This window comes from Equus przewalskii, chromosome 2 (assembly GCF_037783145.1).
Source record: "Equus przewalskii isolate Varuska chromosome 2, EquPr2, whole genome shotgun sequence".
In the NCBI taxonomy this organism is placed as follows: Eukaryota; Metazoa; Chordata; class Mammalia; order Perissodactyla; family Equidae; genus Equus; species Equus przewalskii.
In genome coordinates this window covers 3584524-3606656 of record NC_091832.1, presented here as the reverse complement: position 1 = coordinate 3606656, position 22133 = coordinate 3584524, and the positions used below count along the sequence as shown (strand labels likewise).

The 22133-nt window shown below is 40.7% G+C and overlaps 1 long non-coding RNA gene across 2 annotated transcripts in view; it reads right to left on the bottom strand.

Moving 5' to 3' along the window:
* Positions 1-387: 387 nt before the first annotated feature.
* LOC139079083 (uncharacterized) overlaps positions 388-22133 on the bottom strand; it is a 118073-nt gene continuing 96327 nt past the window's right edge. Inside the window, exons 2-5 of one of the 2 annotated variants that reach the window (XR_011532380.1) lie at positions 18937-19036; positions 18056-18216; positions 8598-8699; positions 388-3615 (exon numbers count right to left, since the gene is read on the bottom strand). This is a non-coding gene — a long non-coding RNA (uncharacterized lncRNA). The remainder of the gene's footprint in view (positions 3616-8597; positions 8700-18055; positions 18217-18936; positions 19037-22133) is intronic. The other variant, XR_011532381.1, reaches the window with a different exon arrangement.

The window sequence follows — 22133 nt, the reverse complement described above, 5'->3', positions numbered from 1 at the left end:
TTCACCCTGAGGTCAGTTTTTCTAACACCTTCCACTCTCTAATCTCAAGCCAAAAAGAGATCTTTGAGTTCTACCATGGTGCTCTCAAAGCCCCTGCATGAACGCCATACGTTTTACTACCAAGATTCTAAAGAGAGACTTGCGGGTTCATAGTTAGCACTCACTTCTAACAAGCTTGGTTATCTGGTTTTGACCAAATTAGAAATACACAAGCAGAAAAGAGGTAGGAGAAGCTATTAAAACAAGTCAGTGGTTGAGGCTATAGTTGACCTCCCAGAAGGAGAGAAAATCAAAAACAAACACGCCAACAGAACTGATCCTACTGCTACTCAGAGCAATAGCAGGTGTTCATACCTTTGATTCTAAGTCAAGTTTAAGAAAGTCTTAAGTCTAAGAGAAGTCTAAACGGTATTTTTTAAAGGAAGTGAATGGTTATAGATTTTAGCCAAATCAGTTGAAATGGATGTGCAGAGGGGCACACTTCTGCTCTCAGGAAATTCACCTGAAGTGGGTGGGCGTGAGTTCTCCTATGATCCTAGATAAATGAAGTAGTGACAGCAATAGAAACAACAAATATAATGACTGCCTGTTGTATTGTACTTTGCCTTTTATGAAGCACACTTTACATCCATTTTCTTGTTTAAAATTCACATCAACCCTGTGAGGAAGAAGTAAAAATTATTATCCGTTCATTTCTCCAAATGAGGAAACTGGTAGACTTGGCGTGGTTAAGCAGCTTGCCCAGGATAGCAGAGTTAGTAAGTGACAGGGTATGCAAACCCAAGGCTTCTGACTTTAAGCCCAGTGCTTTTCCCACCCTCTGCTCTTCTCTCATCCTTATAAATAGCTATAAGACTAAGAGGTTCAAAGAACTTCCCTCTGGTTCTCAGGCCCATTATAAATGCCACTTGCCCTGGGGAGGAAAATACAGTCCACGCTCTTTGCTGGCCTATGTGCTAAGTCATTGGCGCCCAGAAATAACCTCCTGGAGACTACAGGCCTTGTGTTTACCACAAAGCAGTGGGTAAATAACTAGTTGGTGTTTTAGTGTTTTGTGGTCACTTAATCTGTTGTGTTTCTTCCCAAGACTCTGAAGGTTTCCTTTTTCAGTTAATTTTTATTTACGTTTCTGAGGTCTGTGTTGTTTGGGGTTTGGTTCATTGGATGTTTTTCTTGGAATGCGTTGCCATTGGCTTCAGGATGTTCCTGCTCTGCTATTTCATGGAATTTTCCCCGAGTGTGGATTGCTATGTATTTCTTCGGGGCAGTGAGCCAACACAGTGCTGGTATGTAATCTGTTCCTCTGGCCAGAGGACTTCTTGTCACCCATCCACATGGTGCTTGATTGTATTTCTCCACTGATAATTCCCCTCCCGTCTGTTAATGTGCAGTGACCTTGGAGTTCAGCCATGTTGTGTGTTGTGCGTTATTGGCTCGGGATAAGACGAGCCGAGTTGCTTCTGATAGAGATTGTGTCAACTGATTCTAGTAGTTTGTTCTATCAGCCCAGGACTGGGGAAGGAGATGCATGCCAAATGTTTTGGAAGGAGTGGAGAAGGCTCATAGGGTTAATGCCACAGACAAAGAGAGCGTGTGATTGAAAACGTCCAGCCCACCCCACAGCTCTGTGCCCCAGTAGGAGACAGACCCAGGAATGCCAGGTGCATTGCGAGCACCACACGCTCCCATGACTCTCAGCAAGCCTTTCTTTCTTTGTCTTTGACAAGCCCATAAATGATGTGCCAGAGAAAAATAAGAATTTGTTCCATATCAGAAAGTTTTGTCCTTTAGATATTTTCTTTGTGGGTAGAAAAAGAAATGAGAAAGGTCAAGTAGTATTTGGTCATAAAAATGGTATGTTTCTCTCAAGGCTTTCAGCCCAATTGAAATGCAAAGCACACATTGAGGCAGAAAGTTGCCCTAGATAAATCCTTTCTTTGGCTGTTTTATTTTTTGTACTTCATTTCGTTGTTTTGTTTATGTATTCTATACCCCTACTCTTTCCACAGAGAGTTTGGGATAGCTCACAAAACTACGTCAATACAAAATAAAATAGCCTTAAATTATTGGAAGAAGCAGGGTGAATAGATAACATTCAAGACATGCATAAGATTAGTGTTTAGAATTTCATGACAAATATCCTTGTAAAATTGTTAAAAGTGATTCACAAAATTGACTCCAAAAGCCTACTGTTTCTCATTTAAAGAGTGCCGTGACTCTATGATCTGTAGTCTGAATGGGGTGCATTTAAGACTCTGCACCCCTCCCCTCCCAAAGAAAAACAAACAAAAAAAGAATCTGCTCCCAATTTCACTTTAATTTGGAGGTGGATGAGGCCAACTTCAGGTGCTCTGGCACACCTCTGAAGGCCAATAGTTTTCTTATTTGAAAAGAGATAAAAGAACTATTATTCAGTAGGTGCCTAATATATACTAGGCGTTGCTTTAATAACTTGACATTGAATGATTCTCTGAGTTCTCTCAGCCATTCTATGAGATAGGAATTACCTCCATGGGACAGATGACATAACCAGAGCTGAGTTACTTGCCTAAGTTCACCCAACTAGCAGGGACAAAATCAAGAATGTTTGACCTCAAAGCCAATGTTCTTCTCATTTCAATAAACTGTCTACCTGAGAGGCAAGGTAAGAAATTGTGGAATATGCTTCCCCCAGTTGGTGAGTATTAAAACATCAAAGGTGGTTCGTTTAAAGGTTGCTCTCAAGCCGGAGGTTGACCGGGAAATAACCATAAGTTCAAAGAAGATTATAGTATCTGGTGGTTAAGGTCAGAAAAAGGGCTATCTGTGGTTATCTGTGGACACTGGGACTGCCATGCAAATGCCCTCCAACCAGTCCAGAGAGAACATATCCCTAATTCCCTCAAATTAGAGACCATAACAAAACAGAAAGATTAAGAAGCTACAGTCCTGATACAGAGGCAGCAATTCCACTAATCAGGGAGAGAATAGCCATTGGTGTTTGTTGAGTTGGTAAAGTTCTTTCAAGAGCCGCAAAAGAGACTGGAAAAATAACACTGTCGTTTGTAATAATAGCAGCCACTTATTGGGGGTCTACTAGGGGCCAGGTACACTCCATGTTTTATTGCGAATCTTCATAATCTGTACCCTGTTGATTCTTAGCCCCTTTTTTCAAAAGAAGAAACAGAGGATCAGAGAGGCTTTATAGACGGCTATGCCAAGACCACTGAGAAGGTGCAGAGCTGAGGTCTCAAACGGAAGGCTGTCTAATTCAGGAACCCATGCAGTCTCTACTGTGTTTTGCTACTGCTCTTGTACCTGCCAGGCAAACCCAAAGCGCTAAGGCAAATTGAATAACACTGACGCCTAAGATCAACTTCTAAAGGAACAGCAGCTTGTATTGCTGGAGTCTTCTAGGCAGCAGAGAGGTGTCTCCAACAGCAGTAAACAGTGCCGGCCTCTGGGGAGGACGTGACCTCCAGCCCACTGCCAGGGAAAAGGAAGAGCTTTGAAGGGAGAGAGCTGGGACCTTCGAGATTCTCATGAAGGGAGGCGCAGGTGTTTTCCTCTCCTTTAATTTGCTGAGAACTTCTTAGGCTGGTGAGGCTTGGGAAGCAAATGATTTTACCAAGCTATCTATAATATAAAGAAAAAAATATATAATTAAAAGTTGTGTCCCTTTCTATCAGGTCTGTTTGTGCTACCGTAACAAAACACTACAAATTGGGTGGCTTAAACAGCACATATTTATTTTCTCAGAGTTCTGGGGTCTGGGAAGTCCAAAATCAAGGTGCTGACAAATTCTGTTACTGGTGAAAGCTCTCTTCTGGCTTGTAGACGGCTGCCTGCTCCCTATGTTGTCCCATGGCCTTTTGTTGGTGCCTGGCCAGAGAGAGTGAGCCGTCTGACATGTCAGAGGACACTAATCCTATTGGAGCAGGACCCTACCCTTATGACCTCATTTAACCTTAATTTCCTCCTTAGAGGTCCACCTCCAAATATATCCACCTTGGGGTTAGGACCAACATGTGAACTTTGTGGGGACACAGCATTCATTCCATAACACCCTTCTAGACCAGGCCGCTAAGTCATCCTGTCGCCTTCTCCAAAGGCAGTCACTGTCACCAGTTTCTGTGGATCCTGCCAAAAACGTTCTATGCATAAACTGTACTTACACAAATGAAGGAACACTACATGCTGTATCCTCCAACTTCCTTTTATTCTCCTGTAAGTAGAAGGTGGAGACTGTCCCTTTCTGATCATTCTTGCTCTTGATTGCACAGTATTCTGTTAAATTCTCGTAATTCAATTTAATCATTTCCATACTTATGCATATGATGCTTATGCTTTGTATTTGGCTGTTACAAACAATGCTTTAGTGAACATCTTTGATCAAATACGTTTATAAATATGTTAATATAGCTGCATATCTAGAAAAGAATGTATAGATCAAAGTGTGTGTGTGCTTTTCAGAATGTACAGATATTGCCAAGTTGCCTTCAAAAAAGGTTGCTGCCGTTTACATTTTAACATTAAAGTATAATTAACAGTGTGAGTAAGAGCTCCAAAATCACTTTATGAATATTAATTCAAGAAGTCGTTATTATTAATCACCTCAGGAGACAGAAGAGAAGGTTTGGAAATGTCTTTCTTAGACTCCTGACTCCTCACCTTGAAATCATTTCCTCAAAGATGCCGGAATGTGAATCCGGCCTTGTCCCTCCCTGCTGCTTAGTGTCCACAGGTTGAAATCCCTGCTGGCACACGGAGTCGAGCAGAGCTGGTTGGTTCTGCCCACTTCTCTGTGGCATCTCTGACCACCCACTCCTTCCCGCAGATTTTAGACTTCAGTCAGAGTGAGTCAGGAACGTTAGAAACCCTCATGGTCCCGGGCGTCTCACACCTCCGGGTCCTCTCCAGTGCCATCCTCTCCATCTTTCCATATTCGTCTTCCCGTACAAGCTCTGATTCATTCTACAGTCCCTCAAATGTCTCTTCTTCTGCAAAGACTTCTCTCTTTCTCCCACACGGCCTTAGGAACTCTGTCTTCTATGAAACTACTAAAGTTATGTATATCTACAGCATAAAACCTCATTACTGTAATTTATGTATGCTTCTCTGACTTCCCATTGGAGAGTGGCAAATATACGGAAAAACGTTTTTCATCTTCTTATTTCTAATGAACTCATTTATTCTTCAGAACAACCTTTTGAAGTAGATACTTTTACTATTCTTATTTTACAGAAAATGAGGCATAAAGGTGGAAAGTAACTTGCTCAGTCATAGAGCAAGTAAGCAGCAGAGCTGGGGTTTATACCAAGCATGGTGGTTCCAGAATCCTTACTATATAAAAATCTTCATTATACATGTCTGAACCCCAAAGTCTCCTCTTCTGACTCTTCTTCCAGAAAGGGTTCTTCTTGTCCTCTTCTCCCCAAGCCTCCCTGTCTCTTCTCTCATTACAACTTGATTTCTTCCTCCCCACAAACTATATTGATGCCCCCTTAATTATGGAGATTAGTTCAGCCCTCTCCTGGCTCCCTCTCAAAACCCTCCTCTTACAACCATCAGGGTATTCAGTATTCCAAGGACGCTCCAGCTACTAGGGCCTACCCATAATTGGAAGGAGTAGAGGGTTATAAATAATAATTATAATATTAATAAAGCCTCTGCTTCAGATTCAGTTCACCAGAAACCAGACTCTTAAGTGAAGCTTAGCATCCAGGACCTTATTCAGGAGGGCTTTGGGGATGATATTTGTGGAAGGGGAGAGGTAAGACAAAGGTTGGGGAGCTGAGCTGTGTTATACTCCCAACAAGGCCTCAGCTTACTCCACGAAGACTTCTGGAGTTGAGACAGCCTTTCAGAGCTGGACTAGGTTGCGATAAGGTATCCAGACCATTAGTCAGTCATTGGAAGCAGGCTGCCCCTTGAGAGGAGGTGTGACATTGGACAAAGCAGTTTTCTTCTTTCTCCGAGGAGGACTGACAGTGAGGGCCATCTTCAGCAGCACTCCCTGTGGATGAAGAAGTCAGTCCATCCCTGAAGCGGGGTTTCCATGGTCCATCGAAGCATTCACCCAACATCTCATCCTTTACATGCTTAGCATCATAATATTCTGAGCGCTGTGCCTTCATTTTCCGGATGATACAATTAAAGCTTAGCAAGGTAAGGCAACTTGGAAGACACCACATAGATAGTAGCGACTGAGCTGGTATTGGGACCCAGCCTGGCTGGGTATAAAGCCCATGTTTTTTCTCTACAATAAGCTGAACCCCTCAGGCACGTTATAAGTTGTATGACAGCACACATGTGGCAATTTTTGAAGGCTGGCAATACACACTCATAGAAGTGAACTCCTTCCAGAACTGCACTCTCCCATCATCCTCCAAACAAGCAATTCCCTCCGAGCCCGCACGCCCGCTTGCTCTCATTTTCCACATGTTTACTTGGATGTAGTCACCAATTACATACTAGGCAGATGTCATCTGGAAAAGAAGCCATGGTCATTGTCAAAGAAAAATGAGAACTGCTTCCAAATCATGCTTGATGACTAGTCCACAGTGGAGGCAAGCTCACCTTTCAAAACAAAAAATATTAACAGTGTTTCTTAAAACGTGGTCCATGGACCCTGGGAATACCCAAGAGTCTTTCAGGGAGTCTGTGAAGTAAAAACTATTTTCACGGTAATAGAAAGAAGTAATTGCTCTTTTCACTGTGTTGACATTTGTGCTGATACTGTGTTGACTGGTGGCACAAAAGCCATGGTGAGTGAAACTGCTGATGCTGTAGCCCGAGTCAAGGTGTGACATCAAACTGTATCAGTAGTTGTTGTATTGTTTAACACTATGACTCACAGTTAAAAAACAAAAATAAAACTAAAAGCCAATTTCACTTAAAAATGTTCTTGATGAAGCAGTAAAAATTACTTTTATTACTTGTAAGAGTGACAAACTATGGTTATTCAGACTTGAGAGTATGTCATACATTTTCTCAAAAGTGAATGAAGAGAGCCTACCACTTCAAAGAAAACAACTCATGACATTTGTTGCCAAAGATTGAATTCAAGCTTTCAAGCAAAAACTTAAATTTTGAAAAACTTGTATCTGCCATCATGAGCTTGACAACATCCTAACACTCAGATTTTCTGAGGATACTGGTGGTGATAATAAGAAATGTGATTTTTTGACATTGTATAATGAAATGGGTCAACATTTCAAAGATCTGCATAACTCTATGAACTGATATTTTCCCCATGACCAGTGCATGATGTTACCAAATTATGCATGGGCAAAAAAATATATTCAAAGGGAAAGATAGACCAGTGGATTTCAATGTAGTAAAATGTAGAAAGCTCATTGATATGGTTTCAGATTTCACATTGCAGCTAAACTTTAAGAAATTACTGCTTGTCAAGTTTTGGTGTAATATCAAAGAAGAATATCCATGATTATCTTAAAAGGTTATCAAAATTAATTTTATAGCCATATCTGGATTTTCTGGACCATATATATCTGGATTCTCTTCACAGACTTCAACGAAATATTGCACAGATTCTGACTTCAGAGCAGATATGAGAATCCAGCTATCTTCTATTAAATAGACATTAAAGAGATTTATAAAAATATAAAACAATGCCACACTTTTCAATAATTATTTTTATTTTAGAAAATAGAGTTATTTTTCATAAAATGTCATTTCCAAAAACATGTAGTGGATTTATTATTGTTATTTTAAAATAAATTAATAAATATTCTTATAATTTCTCAGATTTAATTTCTAATATTAATAGATATATCCCACATAAACAAAAGGGCTTTGAGTTCCTCACTGATTTTCAAGAGTGTAATGGGTTCTTGAGACCAAAAATTTTGAGGACCGCTAGTCTAGCATCACTTAGCCAACACTGAAAGAGCAGAGGTAGGATTTTTCCAAATGAATTCTTTAGCTTAAAATACCGAATGAATAAATAGAATAAATATTTTTTACATGAATGAATGAGGAAAGGGAAAAGGGATGAAGTATTTGAATAACTGTACGAGGAGAGTTAAAGAGAGTGTTGACTGAGACCGACTGTGTGGAGGTATAAATCTAGAATACGAAATAGAGAACTGGAAGATCCCTTTCGCTAGAGAGGCAGAGTGTGATTTGTTTGGTATCTACCAAATGACAGGCATTTTTTTTTAGTTGCCCACATATTCTCACAATGGCTTGAAGAGCCAGGTATCATCATTCCCTTTTTACACAGGAGGCAATGAGAATCAGGAAGCCACATGACAAAGAGGACATGTGACAAGGCTGGAATGTCATTCCAGGTATGTCTGATTCCACATTGTTCCTGTCTGTTTCCCCACTCTATGCTACCTCTCATCTAGTCCCCAACCCCTTCTCACCTTCTTTTTTACAGAGGAGGTGAGACTCAGAGAGGGTCAATAACTTATGGAGGCCACAAAATGAGTCAGCGGCAGACTCTTTACTGTATAAAAATGCTCATTGGACGTATCTGAACTCTCTCCTGGGACTCCTGGCTGGCTGTCCTTCCTTTGCCCCATGCAGTATCAGGCCAAGTGTGCCTGGAGTGGAAGATATTTTGCAGAATGAGTTATGTGGTCCCCCACCTCTGAGAACGAGGGTCCCAAGAGAAAATTCAAGAAGAAATCTGTTCTGGGAAAGGAAGTTTGAGCATCCATTGAGGGAAGTGGCTGATTCTTCCGCAGTAGCTGAAAGAAAAAGAAGACATAAAAAAGGCAGAAATAAATTTTTTAGTCACAATGAAGCACTCTTGCTTTTTCTCTGGCCATAACTTCATTAAACAAATGTTTATAAAGCAACTCTTGTGAGCTGGACATTTTGTTAGGTGGGACATCATGCTGGATGCTGGAGCTTCAAGGATGAATCCCAGATCGTCCCAGTGCTGGAGGGTCCCACAGTCTTGTAGTGGACACCAATGGAAACAGAGTTTCAACGCAGTGTGAGTGATCAAGGTTTGGACAGGGAAAGCACAAACTAGAGTGGGAATCCAGAAGAGAAACAACCTAGACTGGGCCTGACAACATGGCACCTGCGCCAAGTCTTAAAGGACTTCTTAGAGTTAGCTAATAGAGGAAGGAGGGAAGGCAGAAGAAATATAACATGTCACACACCCAGAGTGTGACTGCTCAGAGAAACGAAAGTATTTCAGTATGGCCAGAGGGGGCGTGGCCCCCTGGAAGTTCGGCAATAGCCGTCCTCACCCTTCACTTCCTACTAGGTCACCCTGAAATACCTTCACTTCAGCTTTAAATATTTTAAAAATCCCATGGATTCATCGTTACTACATTCTGGGACCTCTAAAGGTCTAGGGATCCCAGGCTGGGAATCAGTGGGCCAGACACTGTGTGATTTTCTGAGTCTGCACGATGGCCATTTCCCCACTTACGTGGCTGCAAGTCTTTTCACCCAGTGCTCAGCCCCTAACAGGTACCTTATAAATGGTGAATGAAGGAGGGGACATTGCTCCTCACTTTTTCTTCTTTCTTTTTTCTGTTCTTTTTATTTCAGCTGCTGTAGAAGAATCAGCTACCTCAACCTATTCATCCTTAGACTTCCTTCCCTGAAACAGAGTTGGCTTTTTACTTGCCTTGGGCCCCTCAGTTCTCAGGCCTGGGGGTCACATAACCCACCTGCCAATCTGCTTCCACTCCCGGGTCTTGGTCCATATTTTTCACATCTCTAGCTCACTATCCCAAGAGCTCCTTGAGTACAGGGAACTCGATTGTTTCATCTCTGAGTTTCCACCTTAGAGCAAAGAAAGTTTATTTAATGAGGAACGAAAAAAGGAAGAAAAGAAACAAAGATTTTAGCTCTAATGAAGCTCCCTTGCTCTGTCTCTGCTGTGACTGCTACCCAGATGCTGCATCTGGACATCTTTTCTGCAGCGACATCTTTTCTTTCCCACACAGACAAGTTTGTCATGATTCTTGTGTTTATATTTCCCAACCCACTCTGATTCAGAGGAAAGTAAAGACGATTCCATAGGAAAGTGCAAAACCCAAACACAAGAAGTCGGGTGTGGGGAAGATGTTGAGTGTGTGAGTCAGCTCCCAGACGCAAGCAGATGCCGCATGGCTCTCACCACACTCTGCCTCAATGTCCTTTCTTCCCCACTCCAGCCAGGACACTTCCTGAGCCAGGGAGCTGATGGAAACCTGGCACAGAAATCCATGGGAAGCCTGAAAAGGCAGCGAATCCTGAGCCGGGTCTTTCCAAAGTCCACAAGGCAAGTGCTGTGAGAGCCCCTCAGCTGCCACTCAAAGGATCAAGCTACAACCATTCCCCCCAGTGTCCAGTTGAGTCTTCTCTGCAGTCTTGCTCCATCAATCATGAAATCATGTCCTCTTTGAGATGCAACGTGCCCTTTCTCCTGCAGCATATAACCCTGATCAAATCTCTTTCATCCAAAGTAGATATTTTTTTTAAGTACTAGGACCAACAATAAGACAATGAAAAATTAAAATCTGCTTCTGGATCTTTTTTCTTTTATCTAATTCCTTTTCTTTCTTTCTCATCCAATTTTTTTAAGAGGGTTGTCTACACTCTCTAGTTCCATTTCCTCCTACCCAATCAGTTTGAAATCCACTGCAGTCTGACTCTTCCTCTCTCCTCATGGCCAGTTCCACTGTGCATATTCCTGCCTTTAACTTATTTGACATCTTGGCAACATTTACCCTCTTGGCTCTTTCTTTCTTTCCACTGTCCTACTGTGACTTTTACAGCATTAGCCTCTGTTTATCTTTTTCTGTCTCTCTTTCTCAGAGCTTCTCACTGCTTCCTTTGCTCTCCTCTTGAATATTGGTGTTTCCTATATTTCATTCATTTTCTTCTTGGTCAATTTATTCCTTTCCCACCTGTCATTTAAAAAACATTTTTGAGCACTTTCTATGTACCAAGCATTGTTTCAGGTAACTAGGGATTAGCAGATAAGTTTTCTGTCCTGTGGCATTTAGAGTACGGAGAGGGACACGAGAAATTCACACTCTGCTCACTGCTGTGAAAAGATTTCATTCTCATCCATCCTTTCTCTGCCCCCAACATGCTCCTAACTTTATAATCTATGGCTTCAATCCTGAACTTTAGCCTATGTTCCAGACTCATACCTCTACCTCAAACTCCTTTTAAAAATACTAACCCAAACTGTATAAGACATTATTTTCATCATACGTAAGAATTGAATCAATTGTGTTTATTTGAATTAAGTTAAAAGTATTTCCCCCACAAAACCTATTTCTTCTCTTTTATTCCCTGTCTATAAATGGCATCATCACCCAACCAGCCATTTGAGTCCTAACCTTAAGAGATACTTAAGTCTGCCCCTTTTCATTCACCTTTTATCCAATCAGTTTCCAAGTCATAAGGATATCATCTCCTAAACATCTCTTGCTTCTGTGTCTCCCTTTTTCAAGAACCTTGAAAATATCCTAAATAGGTCGCCATCAATTTTTCCTTCCATTTGGGTTAAGCTCCTATTTGCCCTGTATCAATCAATTCCTCTACAGAATGTGCTAACACACAATATTGATAATGTCACCGCCCTGCTTAAAACCCTTCTGTGATTTCCTGCTGCTGAGTAAAGGCAAAGCCACTTACCAGCCTGCAAGGTCTTCTATGATCTAGACCTTCTTTATCAAGGTGTTCCTAAGTCAGGCACACGTCTCCAGCTCCTTCCTGTATAGTCCTATAATGCAATGGCGTAACTTAACTGACATTTTCTAAGTCATTAGAGTGAGAAGTAGCTCATGGTTATGCCTCGGTGACATTTCTTCCTAAAATACCATACTTTCCCTTATCTTCTTCTAGACTGCCTTGTCATTTTGAATATCAAATCCTTGGCTAAAATCTTCCCTTACTCCACGAGGAAAAATCAATTTTGTTCCTGTAACACTTTGCGCGTATCTCATTTGCTACAATTATCACAGTTTTAGAAACTGTTTGCTTTGATATTTTAGTTTCTAGAAGGTAGAAATTGTAAAGTTTTCCTTTTTGTATCCTTTGCCCTGCAAACAGCCCCTGGCATATAGTTGATGTTAAGAAAATGTGTTGAAATAATAAGCCCTACAAACCAAACCGTTTTTTACCTCGGCTCATTTAAATTTGCTATGATTTTAATTCCACAGTGTCATTGTTATTTTTCCACCTACACAGTAATATTTTTAGATTGGACATCCTCTCTGTGATATAAAATGCTTTGACTAAAATCTAATCTGTCACTGGTGCATGCTCAACCTGACAACAGCAGAGGCCATTGCTGCACTCCTGATATGGCACTAATTCTGGGAGATTAGCAGTCACCCAGTAGCAGGTAGGTTACCTTAAACCCAGCTCATCATGAAGGGAGAAGTATTTCTTCAACCAAGGATAAACACAAATTCTAGGTAAAGATTTTCCTTCCACGCCTACACACTTAAGATAGCTGTACCTTTTGTGGCCTTACAGAAGGCCTTACCCATTGCTATAACGTCCTACATAGATTTGCTTCCAATTAGTGAAAACATTTTATAATAAAGGAAGTGTGACAGTGGATTCCCACCCACAGAATTCACTAGTCTTACCAGGTGCCCCATTACTCATGTACAGTTGGCTTGATAGAATGGTGGAACGGCCTAATAAGGGCTCATTTTGGGCACCAGGTGGGAGACAACATCCTATGGAGAAATTTTTACCTGCCACACCATCACCTTGGCTCAACGGGTTTGGGGTTGTTATTGCCCCAAAGGAGAAATGTTTTCACCAGAGAATAAGTTCTATTACTGTTGAATGAGATGCTGAGACTGCTGCTCTTTCATATTTCCCGGGCTTCCCATGCTGCTGAACCAACAGGTAGAGAAGGATGTCATTGTCCCAGCAAGGTTATTTGATTCCAATTACCAGAGGGAAATTGAGACGCTACTACACAATGGTGATAAATAGAACTGTGTCTATAACCTGGAGGATTCACTGGGACACATCTTGTTCTCCAACAGTCCTGTTCACTGGAAAATGAGGGGGACCCAAACAGGATCTTCAAGGACTTAGATCTCATAAGAATACAGATATGGGTCACTTCAACGGATAAAGAACGCCATCAGGTTGAGGGGCTGGCAGAGGCAATGGAAATACAAATGAGTAGTAGAAGGCAGCTATAGTTATCTACATAGGCCTCATGATATGTTATATGGAAGCTGAGGGTATATCTGCATATTTTATTTAATTAATTTTTTCTTATACACCCTCATTTCTACCCATAGCCTTTCGTTAAGAACCTGATGATGGCTAGGGTTCTTTCAAGTTTCAGATGGGAATATAGTCAAATTGAGATCCACTTGTGATGTTGTAGTTTCTAATGGGATTTTTGCATCATCTGTGTTGAGGACATCAATCATTTTTCTTTCTTTTCTTTCTTTTTCTTTTTTTTTTTTTTTGCTGAGGAAGATTCACCCTGAGCTAACATCCACTGCCAATCTTTCTCTTTTCGTATGTGACCCGCCACCACAGTATGGCTACTGATAGATGAGTGGTATAGGCCCACGCCCAGGAACCGAACCTTGGCCACCAAAACGGAGCATGCTGGACTTAACCACCAAGCCACCAAGGCTGGCCCAAGGACATCAATCTTTTACCTGAACAAAGACAAGAGAGGATACTGACAGGCAAAAGTGTGGACATTGCCAAATATCTTCCAACAGGACCTTCATGTCCGCTCTCCACCATTCTCCCAGCTGCTCTGTTCTCCTGGACACTGGCCTTCATGAACCACATCAATATGCTCCCATGATCATTGCTTTCCTTGGGTTCAGTCAAAGGGAGGAGGAGATCAGAGGATAGAAAGGAAGTGAGATTTGGTATATACTGTCTCTGCTGTTTCCATGGCAAATCACCTCATGTTGGCTGTGTCCGTCATTTGAAGGCCACAGGTCTTATCAGATGCCCTGTCCTAAAATCAGGCTCTCTGGGTTCTGGTAACTACCTTTCTCGTTAAGCTTCCTAGCATGAGCCTATAATCGCTTCTTATGGTGCTCGCCCCAGACTACCTCAGCATCCTTGTTTCCCTAATCCATTATACCAATGTGAATGGTCCTTTTCAAAGCAATCCTCAGGTCATCCAGTTTGACTGCCGTCTGTTTCTAGCTGGGATGTTGACTGACACAGCTGGTGCCCCTTGCATCGTGGAAGGATGGTTTTGATTGACTGATGGTCTTAAAATGACTGCTGTTACAGATTTATACTCCTGTGGAGGTCCCAGATTTCTGGATGAAATGGCTCTTGGGGAGACTTAAGAAAAAAAGTCTTTTTTTCTTTTTGATGGAGCTGTTAATAGGGTTTCCACCCCTCCAACTCCTCTCAAAAGAAAGATACGCTAGGACATACTAAATGGAGGTTTGGATTCATTTATATTTGCTGTGACAGTGAATTCCATAGCTATGGGCCTTGAACTAGCATGGTTGTCACGTAGCTGAGCAGTGACAGTTAGCAGCTGTTCTTGGCTGGCTCAAAAGGACATACGTGAACAGCTGGCCACAGCGTCAGGCTAAAACACAGCAAAAAGAAGAGGTTGTGATCTTCTCTAAAACTTCTAAGAACATTTCCAATAAAATTATTTTTCTCCAAATACAGTCATGCATTACTTTATGACGGGGACATGTTCTGAGAAATGTGTTGTTAGGTAATTCCGTTGTTGTGCAAACGTCATAACGGACCTACACAAACCTCGATGGTATAGACTAATACACACCTAGGCTCTATGGTATAGCCCACTGCTCCTAGGCTACAAACCTGTACAGCATGATACTGTACTGAATATTGTAGGCTGTTGTAACACAATGATAAGCAGTTGTATATCTAAGCATAGAAAAGGTACAGTAAACATACAGTATAAAAGATGAAAAACAGCACACCTGTATAGGGCACTTACCACGAATGGAGCTTGCAGGACTGGAAGCTGCTCTGGGTGTGTGAGTGAGTGAGTAGTGAGTGAATGTGAAGGCTAGGGCGTTGCTGCACGCTGCTGCAGACTCTGTAAACACTGCACACTTAGGTACACGAATCTTAGGAAAAGATATTTTTTCTTTAGCAATAAATTAACCTTAGCTTACCGTGACTTTTTACTTTAGAAACTTTCTAATTTTCTTAACTTTCTGACTCTTTTGTAAGAACACTTAGCTTAAAACAGAAATACATTGTACAGCTGTATAAAATATTTTATTTCTTCATATCCTTATTCTATAAGCTTCTATTTTAAATTTAAACATTTTTTTTTTTTTACTTTTTAAACTCTTTTGTTAAAAACTAAGGCACACACACATTAGCCTAGGCCTACACAGGGTCAAGATCATCATTATCACCATCTTCCACCCCCACATCTTGTCCCACTGGAAGGTCTTCAGGGGCAATAACACATGGAGCTGTCGTCTCCTGTGATAACAATGCCTTCTTCTGGAATGCCTCCTGAAGGACCTGCCTGAGGCTCTTCCTGGGGAGGGGTCACTCTTTTCAGAAAGATGTCCATGGTAGTTTGCTTGGTTTGTCTCTTCTTTTCATCATAGATTTGCTTGTAAGCAGATAATGCACCATGAACATTCCACTCTATTAGTGAAAACCTTTCAGTGTTGGGTCCATGTTTTCAAACTTTTTAAGGAGCCTGTTGAGGTCTGCAAAAGCTTCTTCTAAATCCTTCATTGTGAATTTTCATGGGGGTTCCTCTTTTTTTTCTCCTGCAGTTTCCTTTTCTCTTGCCTCTTCTTCAGCTAGCGTCCCTCTTCCAGTCCCAACAACTCCTCATCAGTCGGTTCCTCAGGAATCACCTCTGGGAGCCCCTCAGTGTCATCTTTATTTACACCCAGGTTAGAGTTGTCCGCCATCTCCGCCACAGCCTTGTTGATTTTTACAACCTCCTCATCCTTGGCAAATCCTTTGAAGTCATGGACAAACCTCCTGAGTGTTTTCTTTCAGCTGTCCTTCATACACTCCTTGGTGACACCATCCCAAGCCCAATCAAGGTTCTTGATGCAGTCAATTGTTGTAATCCTTCCAGAACTGCAACAGTGTCTTCTCGGTGTCTTCCTCAGTTGCAGCAATAACCTGGGCAAAGGTCCTCCCTAGGTAGTAGGCCTTAAAGGCTGCTATAACTCCTTGATCTATTGGTTGGATCAAGCAGGTGGTGTTTGGAGGGAGAAACGCTGCTGTGATGTTGGGATGAAGACCACCAATAAAGGGAGGATTGGGGCTGGGCTGGCGGTGTAGTGGTTAAGTTTGCACGCTCCACTTCAGCCGCCTGGGGTTTGCCTGTTTGGATCCTGGGTATGGACCTACACACTACTCATCGAGTCATGCTGTGACAGCATCTCACATACAAAATAGAGGAAAGATGGGTACAAATATTAGCTTAGGGACAACCTTCCTCAAGAAAAAAAAAGAGGATGATTGGCAACAGATGTTAGCTCAGGGCTCGTCTTCCTCACCAAAAAAAAAAGGATGTCCAGGAGCATTATGAACAATAATCAAAATCTTGAAAGGCATGTTATTCTCCAAACAGTACTTTTCCATTTCACTGGCATAGCAATTCAGGAGGGCATCTTGGCAGAGGAGCTGGGAAATCCATGACTTCTTGCTCCTGTAGTACACTGGCAGTGTGTGCTTATTGACATCCTTGAAGGCCCTGGAGTTCTCACTGTGCCAGATCACAGAGGATTTCAATTTGTAGCCTGTAACATTGCTCCCAAACAAGGTGTTATCCTGTCCTCAAAAGCTTTGAAACCTAGCATTGACCTGGCCTCCTTATGGATGAAAGTCCTTTTAGGCATCTGTTTCCAGAATAGAGAGACTTCATCCATATTGAATATTTGCTCTGGCAAGTAATTTTCCTCCACAATCAGCTTATCTAGAGTTTCCAAAAATTCTTCAGCTGCCTTCACTTCAGCACTCACACACTTACCACTCACTTTCACATTATGCAAGGAATAATAATTCTGGAATTGTTTAAGCCACCCAGAGCTAGCAGTAAATTCAACATTGTAGTCAAGTCCAGCCTTTTCTTTCAACATCACAAACAAATTTTTGCTCTGGCCGTGATTGTCATGGTGCTGCGAGGGATCAGCTTCTGTACCTCGTCTTCAATCCAAGTCATTAGAAGTTTCTCCATGTCTCACATAGGCCCCTTCTTGATTTTTTGTTAGTCTCGTTGCTTTCAATGAAACAGATCCTTTAACAGCTCTGTCTCTTTGTTCTTGTTCTTGAAGATCACAGCTATGGTGGGACGGGACATGCCTGACTGGCAAACAATAACCATCACTGATTTTCTACCTTTGTAGTCCTTAATCACTTTTAATTTTATTTCCAGGTCAATCACTCTACGTGGCCTCTTACTAGCAATGTTAGCAGTGGATTTTGTATGCCTAGGGGCCATGATGAACAAAACAACATGAAAGTAAGTCAAGCACAAGAGAAAATGATGTGATCAAGAGACACAGTAAGCAAGAGCTGTATGAGGTTGCTGCTGGTGTAACACGGCATACTGTTTTACAGTAAACTTTCTTTTTTTAAGTAAAAAGTGTATACCTTAAAATAATGATAAAAAGTATACTATAGTAAATACACAAACCAGCAATATAGCTGTTTATTGTCACCATCAAGTATTACGTACTATTCGTAATTGTATGTGCTATACTTTTATACAACTGGCAGTGCAGTAAGTTTGTTTACCCCATCATCACCACAAACAGGTGAGCAACTCGTTGCACTATGACACTCTGACAGCTATAATGTCACTAGGTGATACAAATTTTTTAGCTCCATCATAATTTTATGGGACCACCATCATATATGTAGTTCATCCTCTCCTGAAATATCATTATGTGGCACACCACTGTATTAACAAAGAGAATTTAATTGTCCGTGAACTAGACCATGAGGGAGAAACAGTTCTCAACTTCAAGAATCAAACTCATTTACCCCAGCCCCTCCACACGCCTTTCATGACCTTCTCCATCCTGTGAACAACGTCCCAGTGCACTCCACTGTTTAGACTAGTAATTCAGGGGCTTTCTTTGCTTCTTGCTCTACTCACCTCAAGTTCTGAGTGAGGCTGCCATAGTGGAACAATCCAGACACACTGGGTTCAAACTGCAGCTCCAATACTTCAGAGAGCTCTGACTTTGGCCAGCGTACATTCCATTCCTTCATTTCAATTTCTTTGTCCGTAAAACGGAAATAATGATATCTAATAATCTTTGATTAGAGACAATAAGAGCAATTAATATGTTGAATGAGTATGACTTGCAGACTAATTAAAACAGAACTTTGTTTTCCACCATCCTTTTAGAAAATTCTAAGTGGAAGTGATCTTATTGTTCTCCTGGATGAAAAGAACGTGTGCAGATCCCACAATTTTTCTCCTATTGGTTGTCTTAGTCTTAGGTACTAGATAGCCCCACGGTGCTCTAAGGAACAGAACACGGTTCCTTAGAGATATCAGACAAAGGGAAGAAACAAAAATAATTACGTCTAGGGGGAATAAAGAAAAATAATGATCACATTTGAAAACTATATAACTATATTATATAAGAAGTTTAAAAGAACCTAGGTACCGATTGTTAGAAATAAGAAAATAATTTTTAAATGTGACTGCTTATAAGATCAATATATGAAAATGAATTTCTATTCCTATAAACCTCCAGAATATATAAAGAACTCCTGTAAAACAATAAAAAAAAGACTAAACATCTAGAAAATATAATTTAAATGAAGACGAGTTAATGGAGAGATATATCACTTATGAAAAAAGACAATGCTAAAAGAGTGACTACATGAATATGTTCATTCTCTCCAATTGACTTGTAGATTTAATACAATTCCAATTAAAATCCCATTAAGGATGTTCTAAGGAAACTGAGTCCTTGATTCTAAAATGTGCATGGAAGAGCAAAGACCAATTCTTAGCCAACGTACTTCCAAAGCGGGAGGATATCCTCTGTCAGTCATCAAGGCTTATCACAAAGCTGGTTAACTTAGACAGTATGATACTGGTGCAGGTGCAGACAAATCAACCCTAGAATTAGAATAGAGATTCTTGAAATAGACCTCCACATATATGAAAAATTGTTATCTGACAAAAGGGCATCACAGACTATTTGAGAAAAGAGGATTTACTCATAAGCAGTGCTAGGAGAATACGACAGCCAAATGAACCGAAATGAAATGGATCCTTCCTACATACCATATGCAAAAACCAGTCCCAAATGTATTAAAGATACATATGACAGGCAAAACTTTAAAATTTACACAAAATCATGTAGGAGACTATCTGACAATGTGGTAAAAATGCTTTCTCAAATAAGTCACCAAAAATGCTAACACAGAAGGAAAAAGTGATACATTCACCTGCACTAAAATTAGAGATACCATTCAGGAGGTGAGAAAACAGGCCACAAACTGAGAGAACATGTTTGTAACACTTTATGTGACAAAGGATTAGTGTACAGAATGTCAAAAGAACTGCTATAAATAATGAGAAAAGTCAAAGAACCCAAAAGAAAAGTGGGCAAAAGATATGAATTGGCATTTCACAAAAAACAGTCACACACACATGGCAAATAAACATTTTAAAAGATATTCAACTTTTTAGAAGTTTGGGAAATGCAAATTGTGGTAGGATTTTTACTCACCATACTAACCAAAAAAAATCATCAAGTCTGACATTTGTTGGCAAGGATTAAATATTTGCATACCCTATGGTCCAGAAGAAGTTTCATTCCTGGAGATTTCTCCCTAGAGAAATCATACAAATGTGTACCAGGAGACAAGTGAAAGAAATATCATAGCAACATTGCTTGTAATAGCAAAATAAATAAACAAATAAAACTGGAAATAATACAATATTAATCTACAGGAAAGTGACATTTAAATTGTGGCATAGTTATACACAAATATTATAGAACAATGAAAATTAGTTAACTGTAGCTATAGATTATGACATCATGGATGAATCTTAGATATTACGCTACAAAGCAAGTTTCAAATGATTAAATCCAGTATTATAACAAAAATAATTTTGAAATAAATTATTTGGAGAAAAAATACATATGCGATAAAACTATGGAAAAACGGAATGATAGATACAAAAATCAGGAGAGGTTAGCTCTGAGAAGGAGGTGTGACAATGGGAGAGGTGTAGCTAGTGGACTGACATTGTCCTACTTCTTACATTCGTTTATGGGTTCCTAGGTGTTTCTTTTGTTATTTTGCTCCATAACTACATTACACATATTCTTTGTGTCCCACAGTTTCCTGAGGTTCTTTGAATTTTTTTCCAATCTTTTTCTCTTCCCTTTGTTCCTTCCATTCTGGTGTTGAGACTATAGAGTGAATCATCTATTTTAGTTATTGAATATTTCAGTTCTAACGTTTCAATTTGATTCTTTATCCTTTATATTTGTCTGCTAAAAGCTTCTATCTTACCATTTACTTAAAAAGTATTCACTTTTTTACCTCAAGGAGAATCGTTCTAATGGCTCCTTTAAAATCTGTATCTGGTAACTCCAACATTCGGGTTAGCTCGGAGTGATATGTATCGATCGTCTTTTCCCTTAAGAGTGGGCCAGAGTTTCCTGGTCCTTGTCTGTAAAGTAACTTTAGTATATCCTGAACATTTTGAGTCTTTTGTTATGAGACTCTAGGTCTCATTAAAATCCTCTGATGCATGTTGATTGGTTGTTGCTCTTGCTGTTTTAGCAGGTAATCAGTTCAGTTAGGTTCAGAACAAAGTCTCTCTCACCTTCGGTGGGTGGCGGTTCCAATGTCAGTTCTGTTTTCAAAGTCTTATGTCTGCCCTACTCCCTAGATAATAAGCCACATGAAAGCTGGTCCATATCTGTCTGGTTCTCCCTGTGCTACCCCACACAGTAGGCGGTCAAGATATGTTTGTTGACAGATTACACAGTATGTGGCACTTAGTTGCTATAGCAGGTGCTGTCAGGGCTCTGCCCACATCCTCTTGCCCTGTAGTTCAGTGCACTCGAGCCCAGCCTCCAATTACTAGCTCCTGAATTTCGCTGCCTGACGTCTTCCTGAGGCTTCTATAGCATGTTTTGTCCAGCTGCATGGCAGGTAGTCAGTGCCAGGAAATTAACAGCTGCTAGGAGACTTCAACCAATGACTGACAGTTGGTTTATAAATGCCCCAGCCCCTTCCGCCTTGGCTGGGCTAACTCTGTGCCCTGTGTCCTACACTAGCTCTCAGAATTTCCCCAGGATTTAGCTCCAGTTGCCCACAGCTGTAGCTGACTTGCTAACGCACGATTTGTTGGTTGCCTTCCCTTCTCTGACTTGCTTTACCATCCTCTTTTGGTGTTTCCTTATCCTCTTAAAATAAACTACTTTCACCTAAATCCTTGTTTTGGAGGGTGCTTCTGGGGTGACCCAAACTAAAATAGTTGCACACTCTACATACACAGTCATAGGTCTTTTATCAAGAACTTTCCTTGTGCTGATGGAATGGCAGAACACTGGACTGTAAGTCAGAAGGTCCTAGTTCATCCACTCAACCAGCTAGGTAAATTTGAACAAGTCACGTGATTACTTTGAGGCTCACTTCCCTCATTTGGAATGTGGAGTTAATAAAATCTACCTCATACTGTTCTTGTGAATATTAAACGTAACAAAATAAAATACATGAAAGAACCCACCGTGGAGACAGCACACAGTGAGTACTTGGTGCGTTAGTGTGTGCTGGTTAAACATAAGCATAAAGAATTCTTTCTTGTGCTGTGAACCATAACGACTGTTTTATTTTTTCCCTGATGGCAAGTGGGGGTTGTTTTAACGTGTCCAGTCAACATTGGGAATTGCTAATGGTGGGGAAATGTGGAGAGCTTGTATTGTTTCATCTTGAGGAGCATGCTTCTAATTATCAAAGTCTGTTTTATTTCAACATAAATGGGCAATCGCTCTGCAGATGGCCCCACTATTCCTGAGTCCATATTCCAATGTGTTCCGGAGGAAATGTACAACAAACACTTCAGAGAGAACACATTGTCTTTCAACTTATATGGATTTCTCTTTTATTTGAGATTTGCTCCATGAAGTTTTCAAGGCTTCATAGACTTTTAGGTCATAAAGAGACCCTAGTGATCCACATTAGTCAGGTCC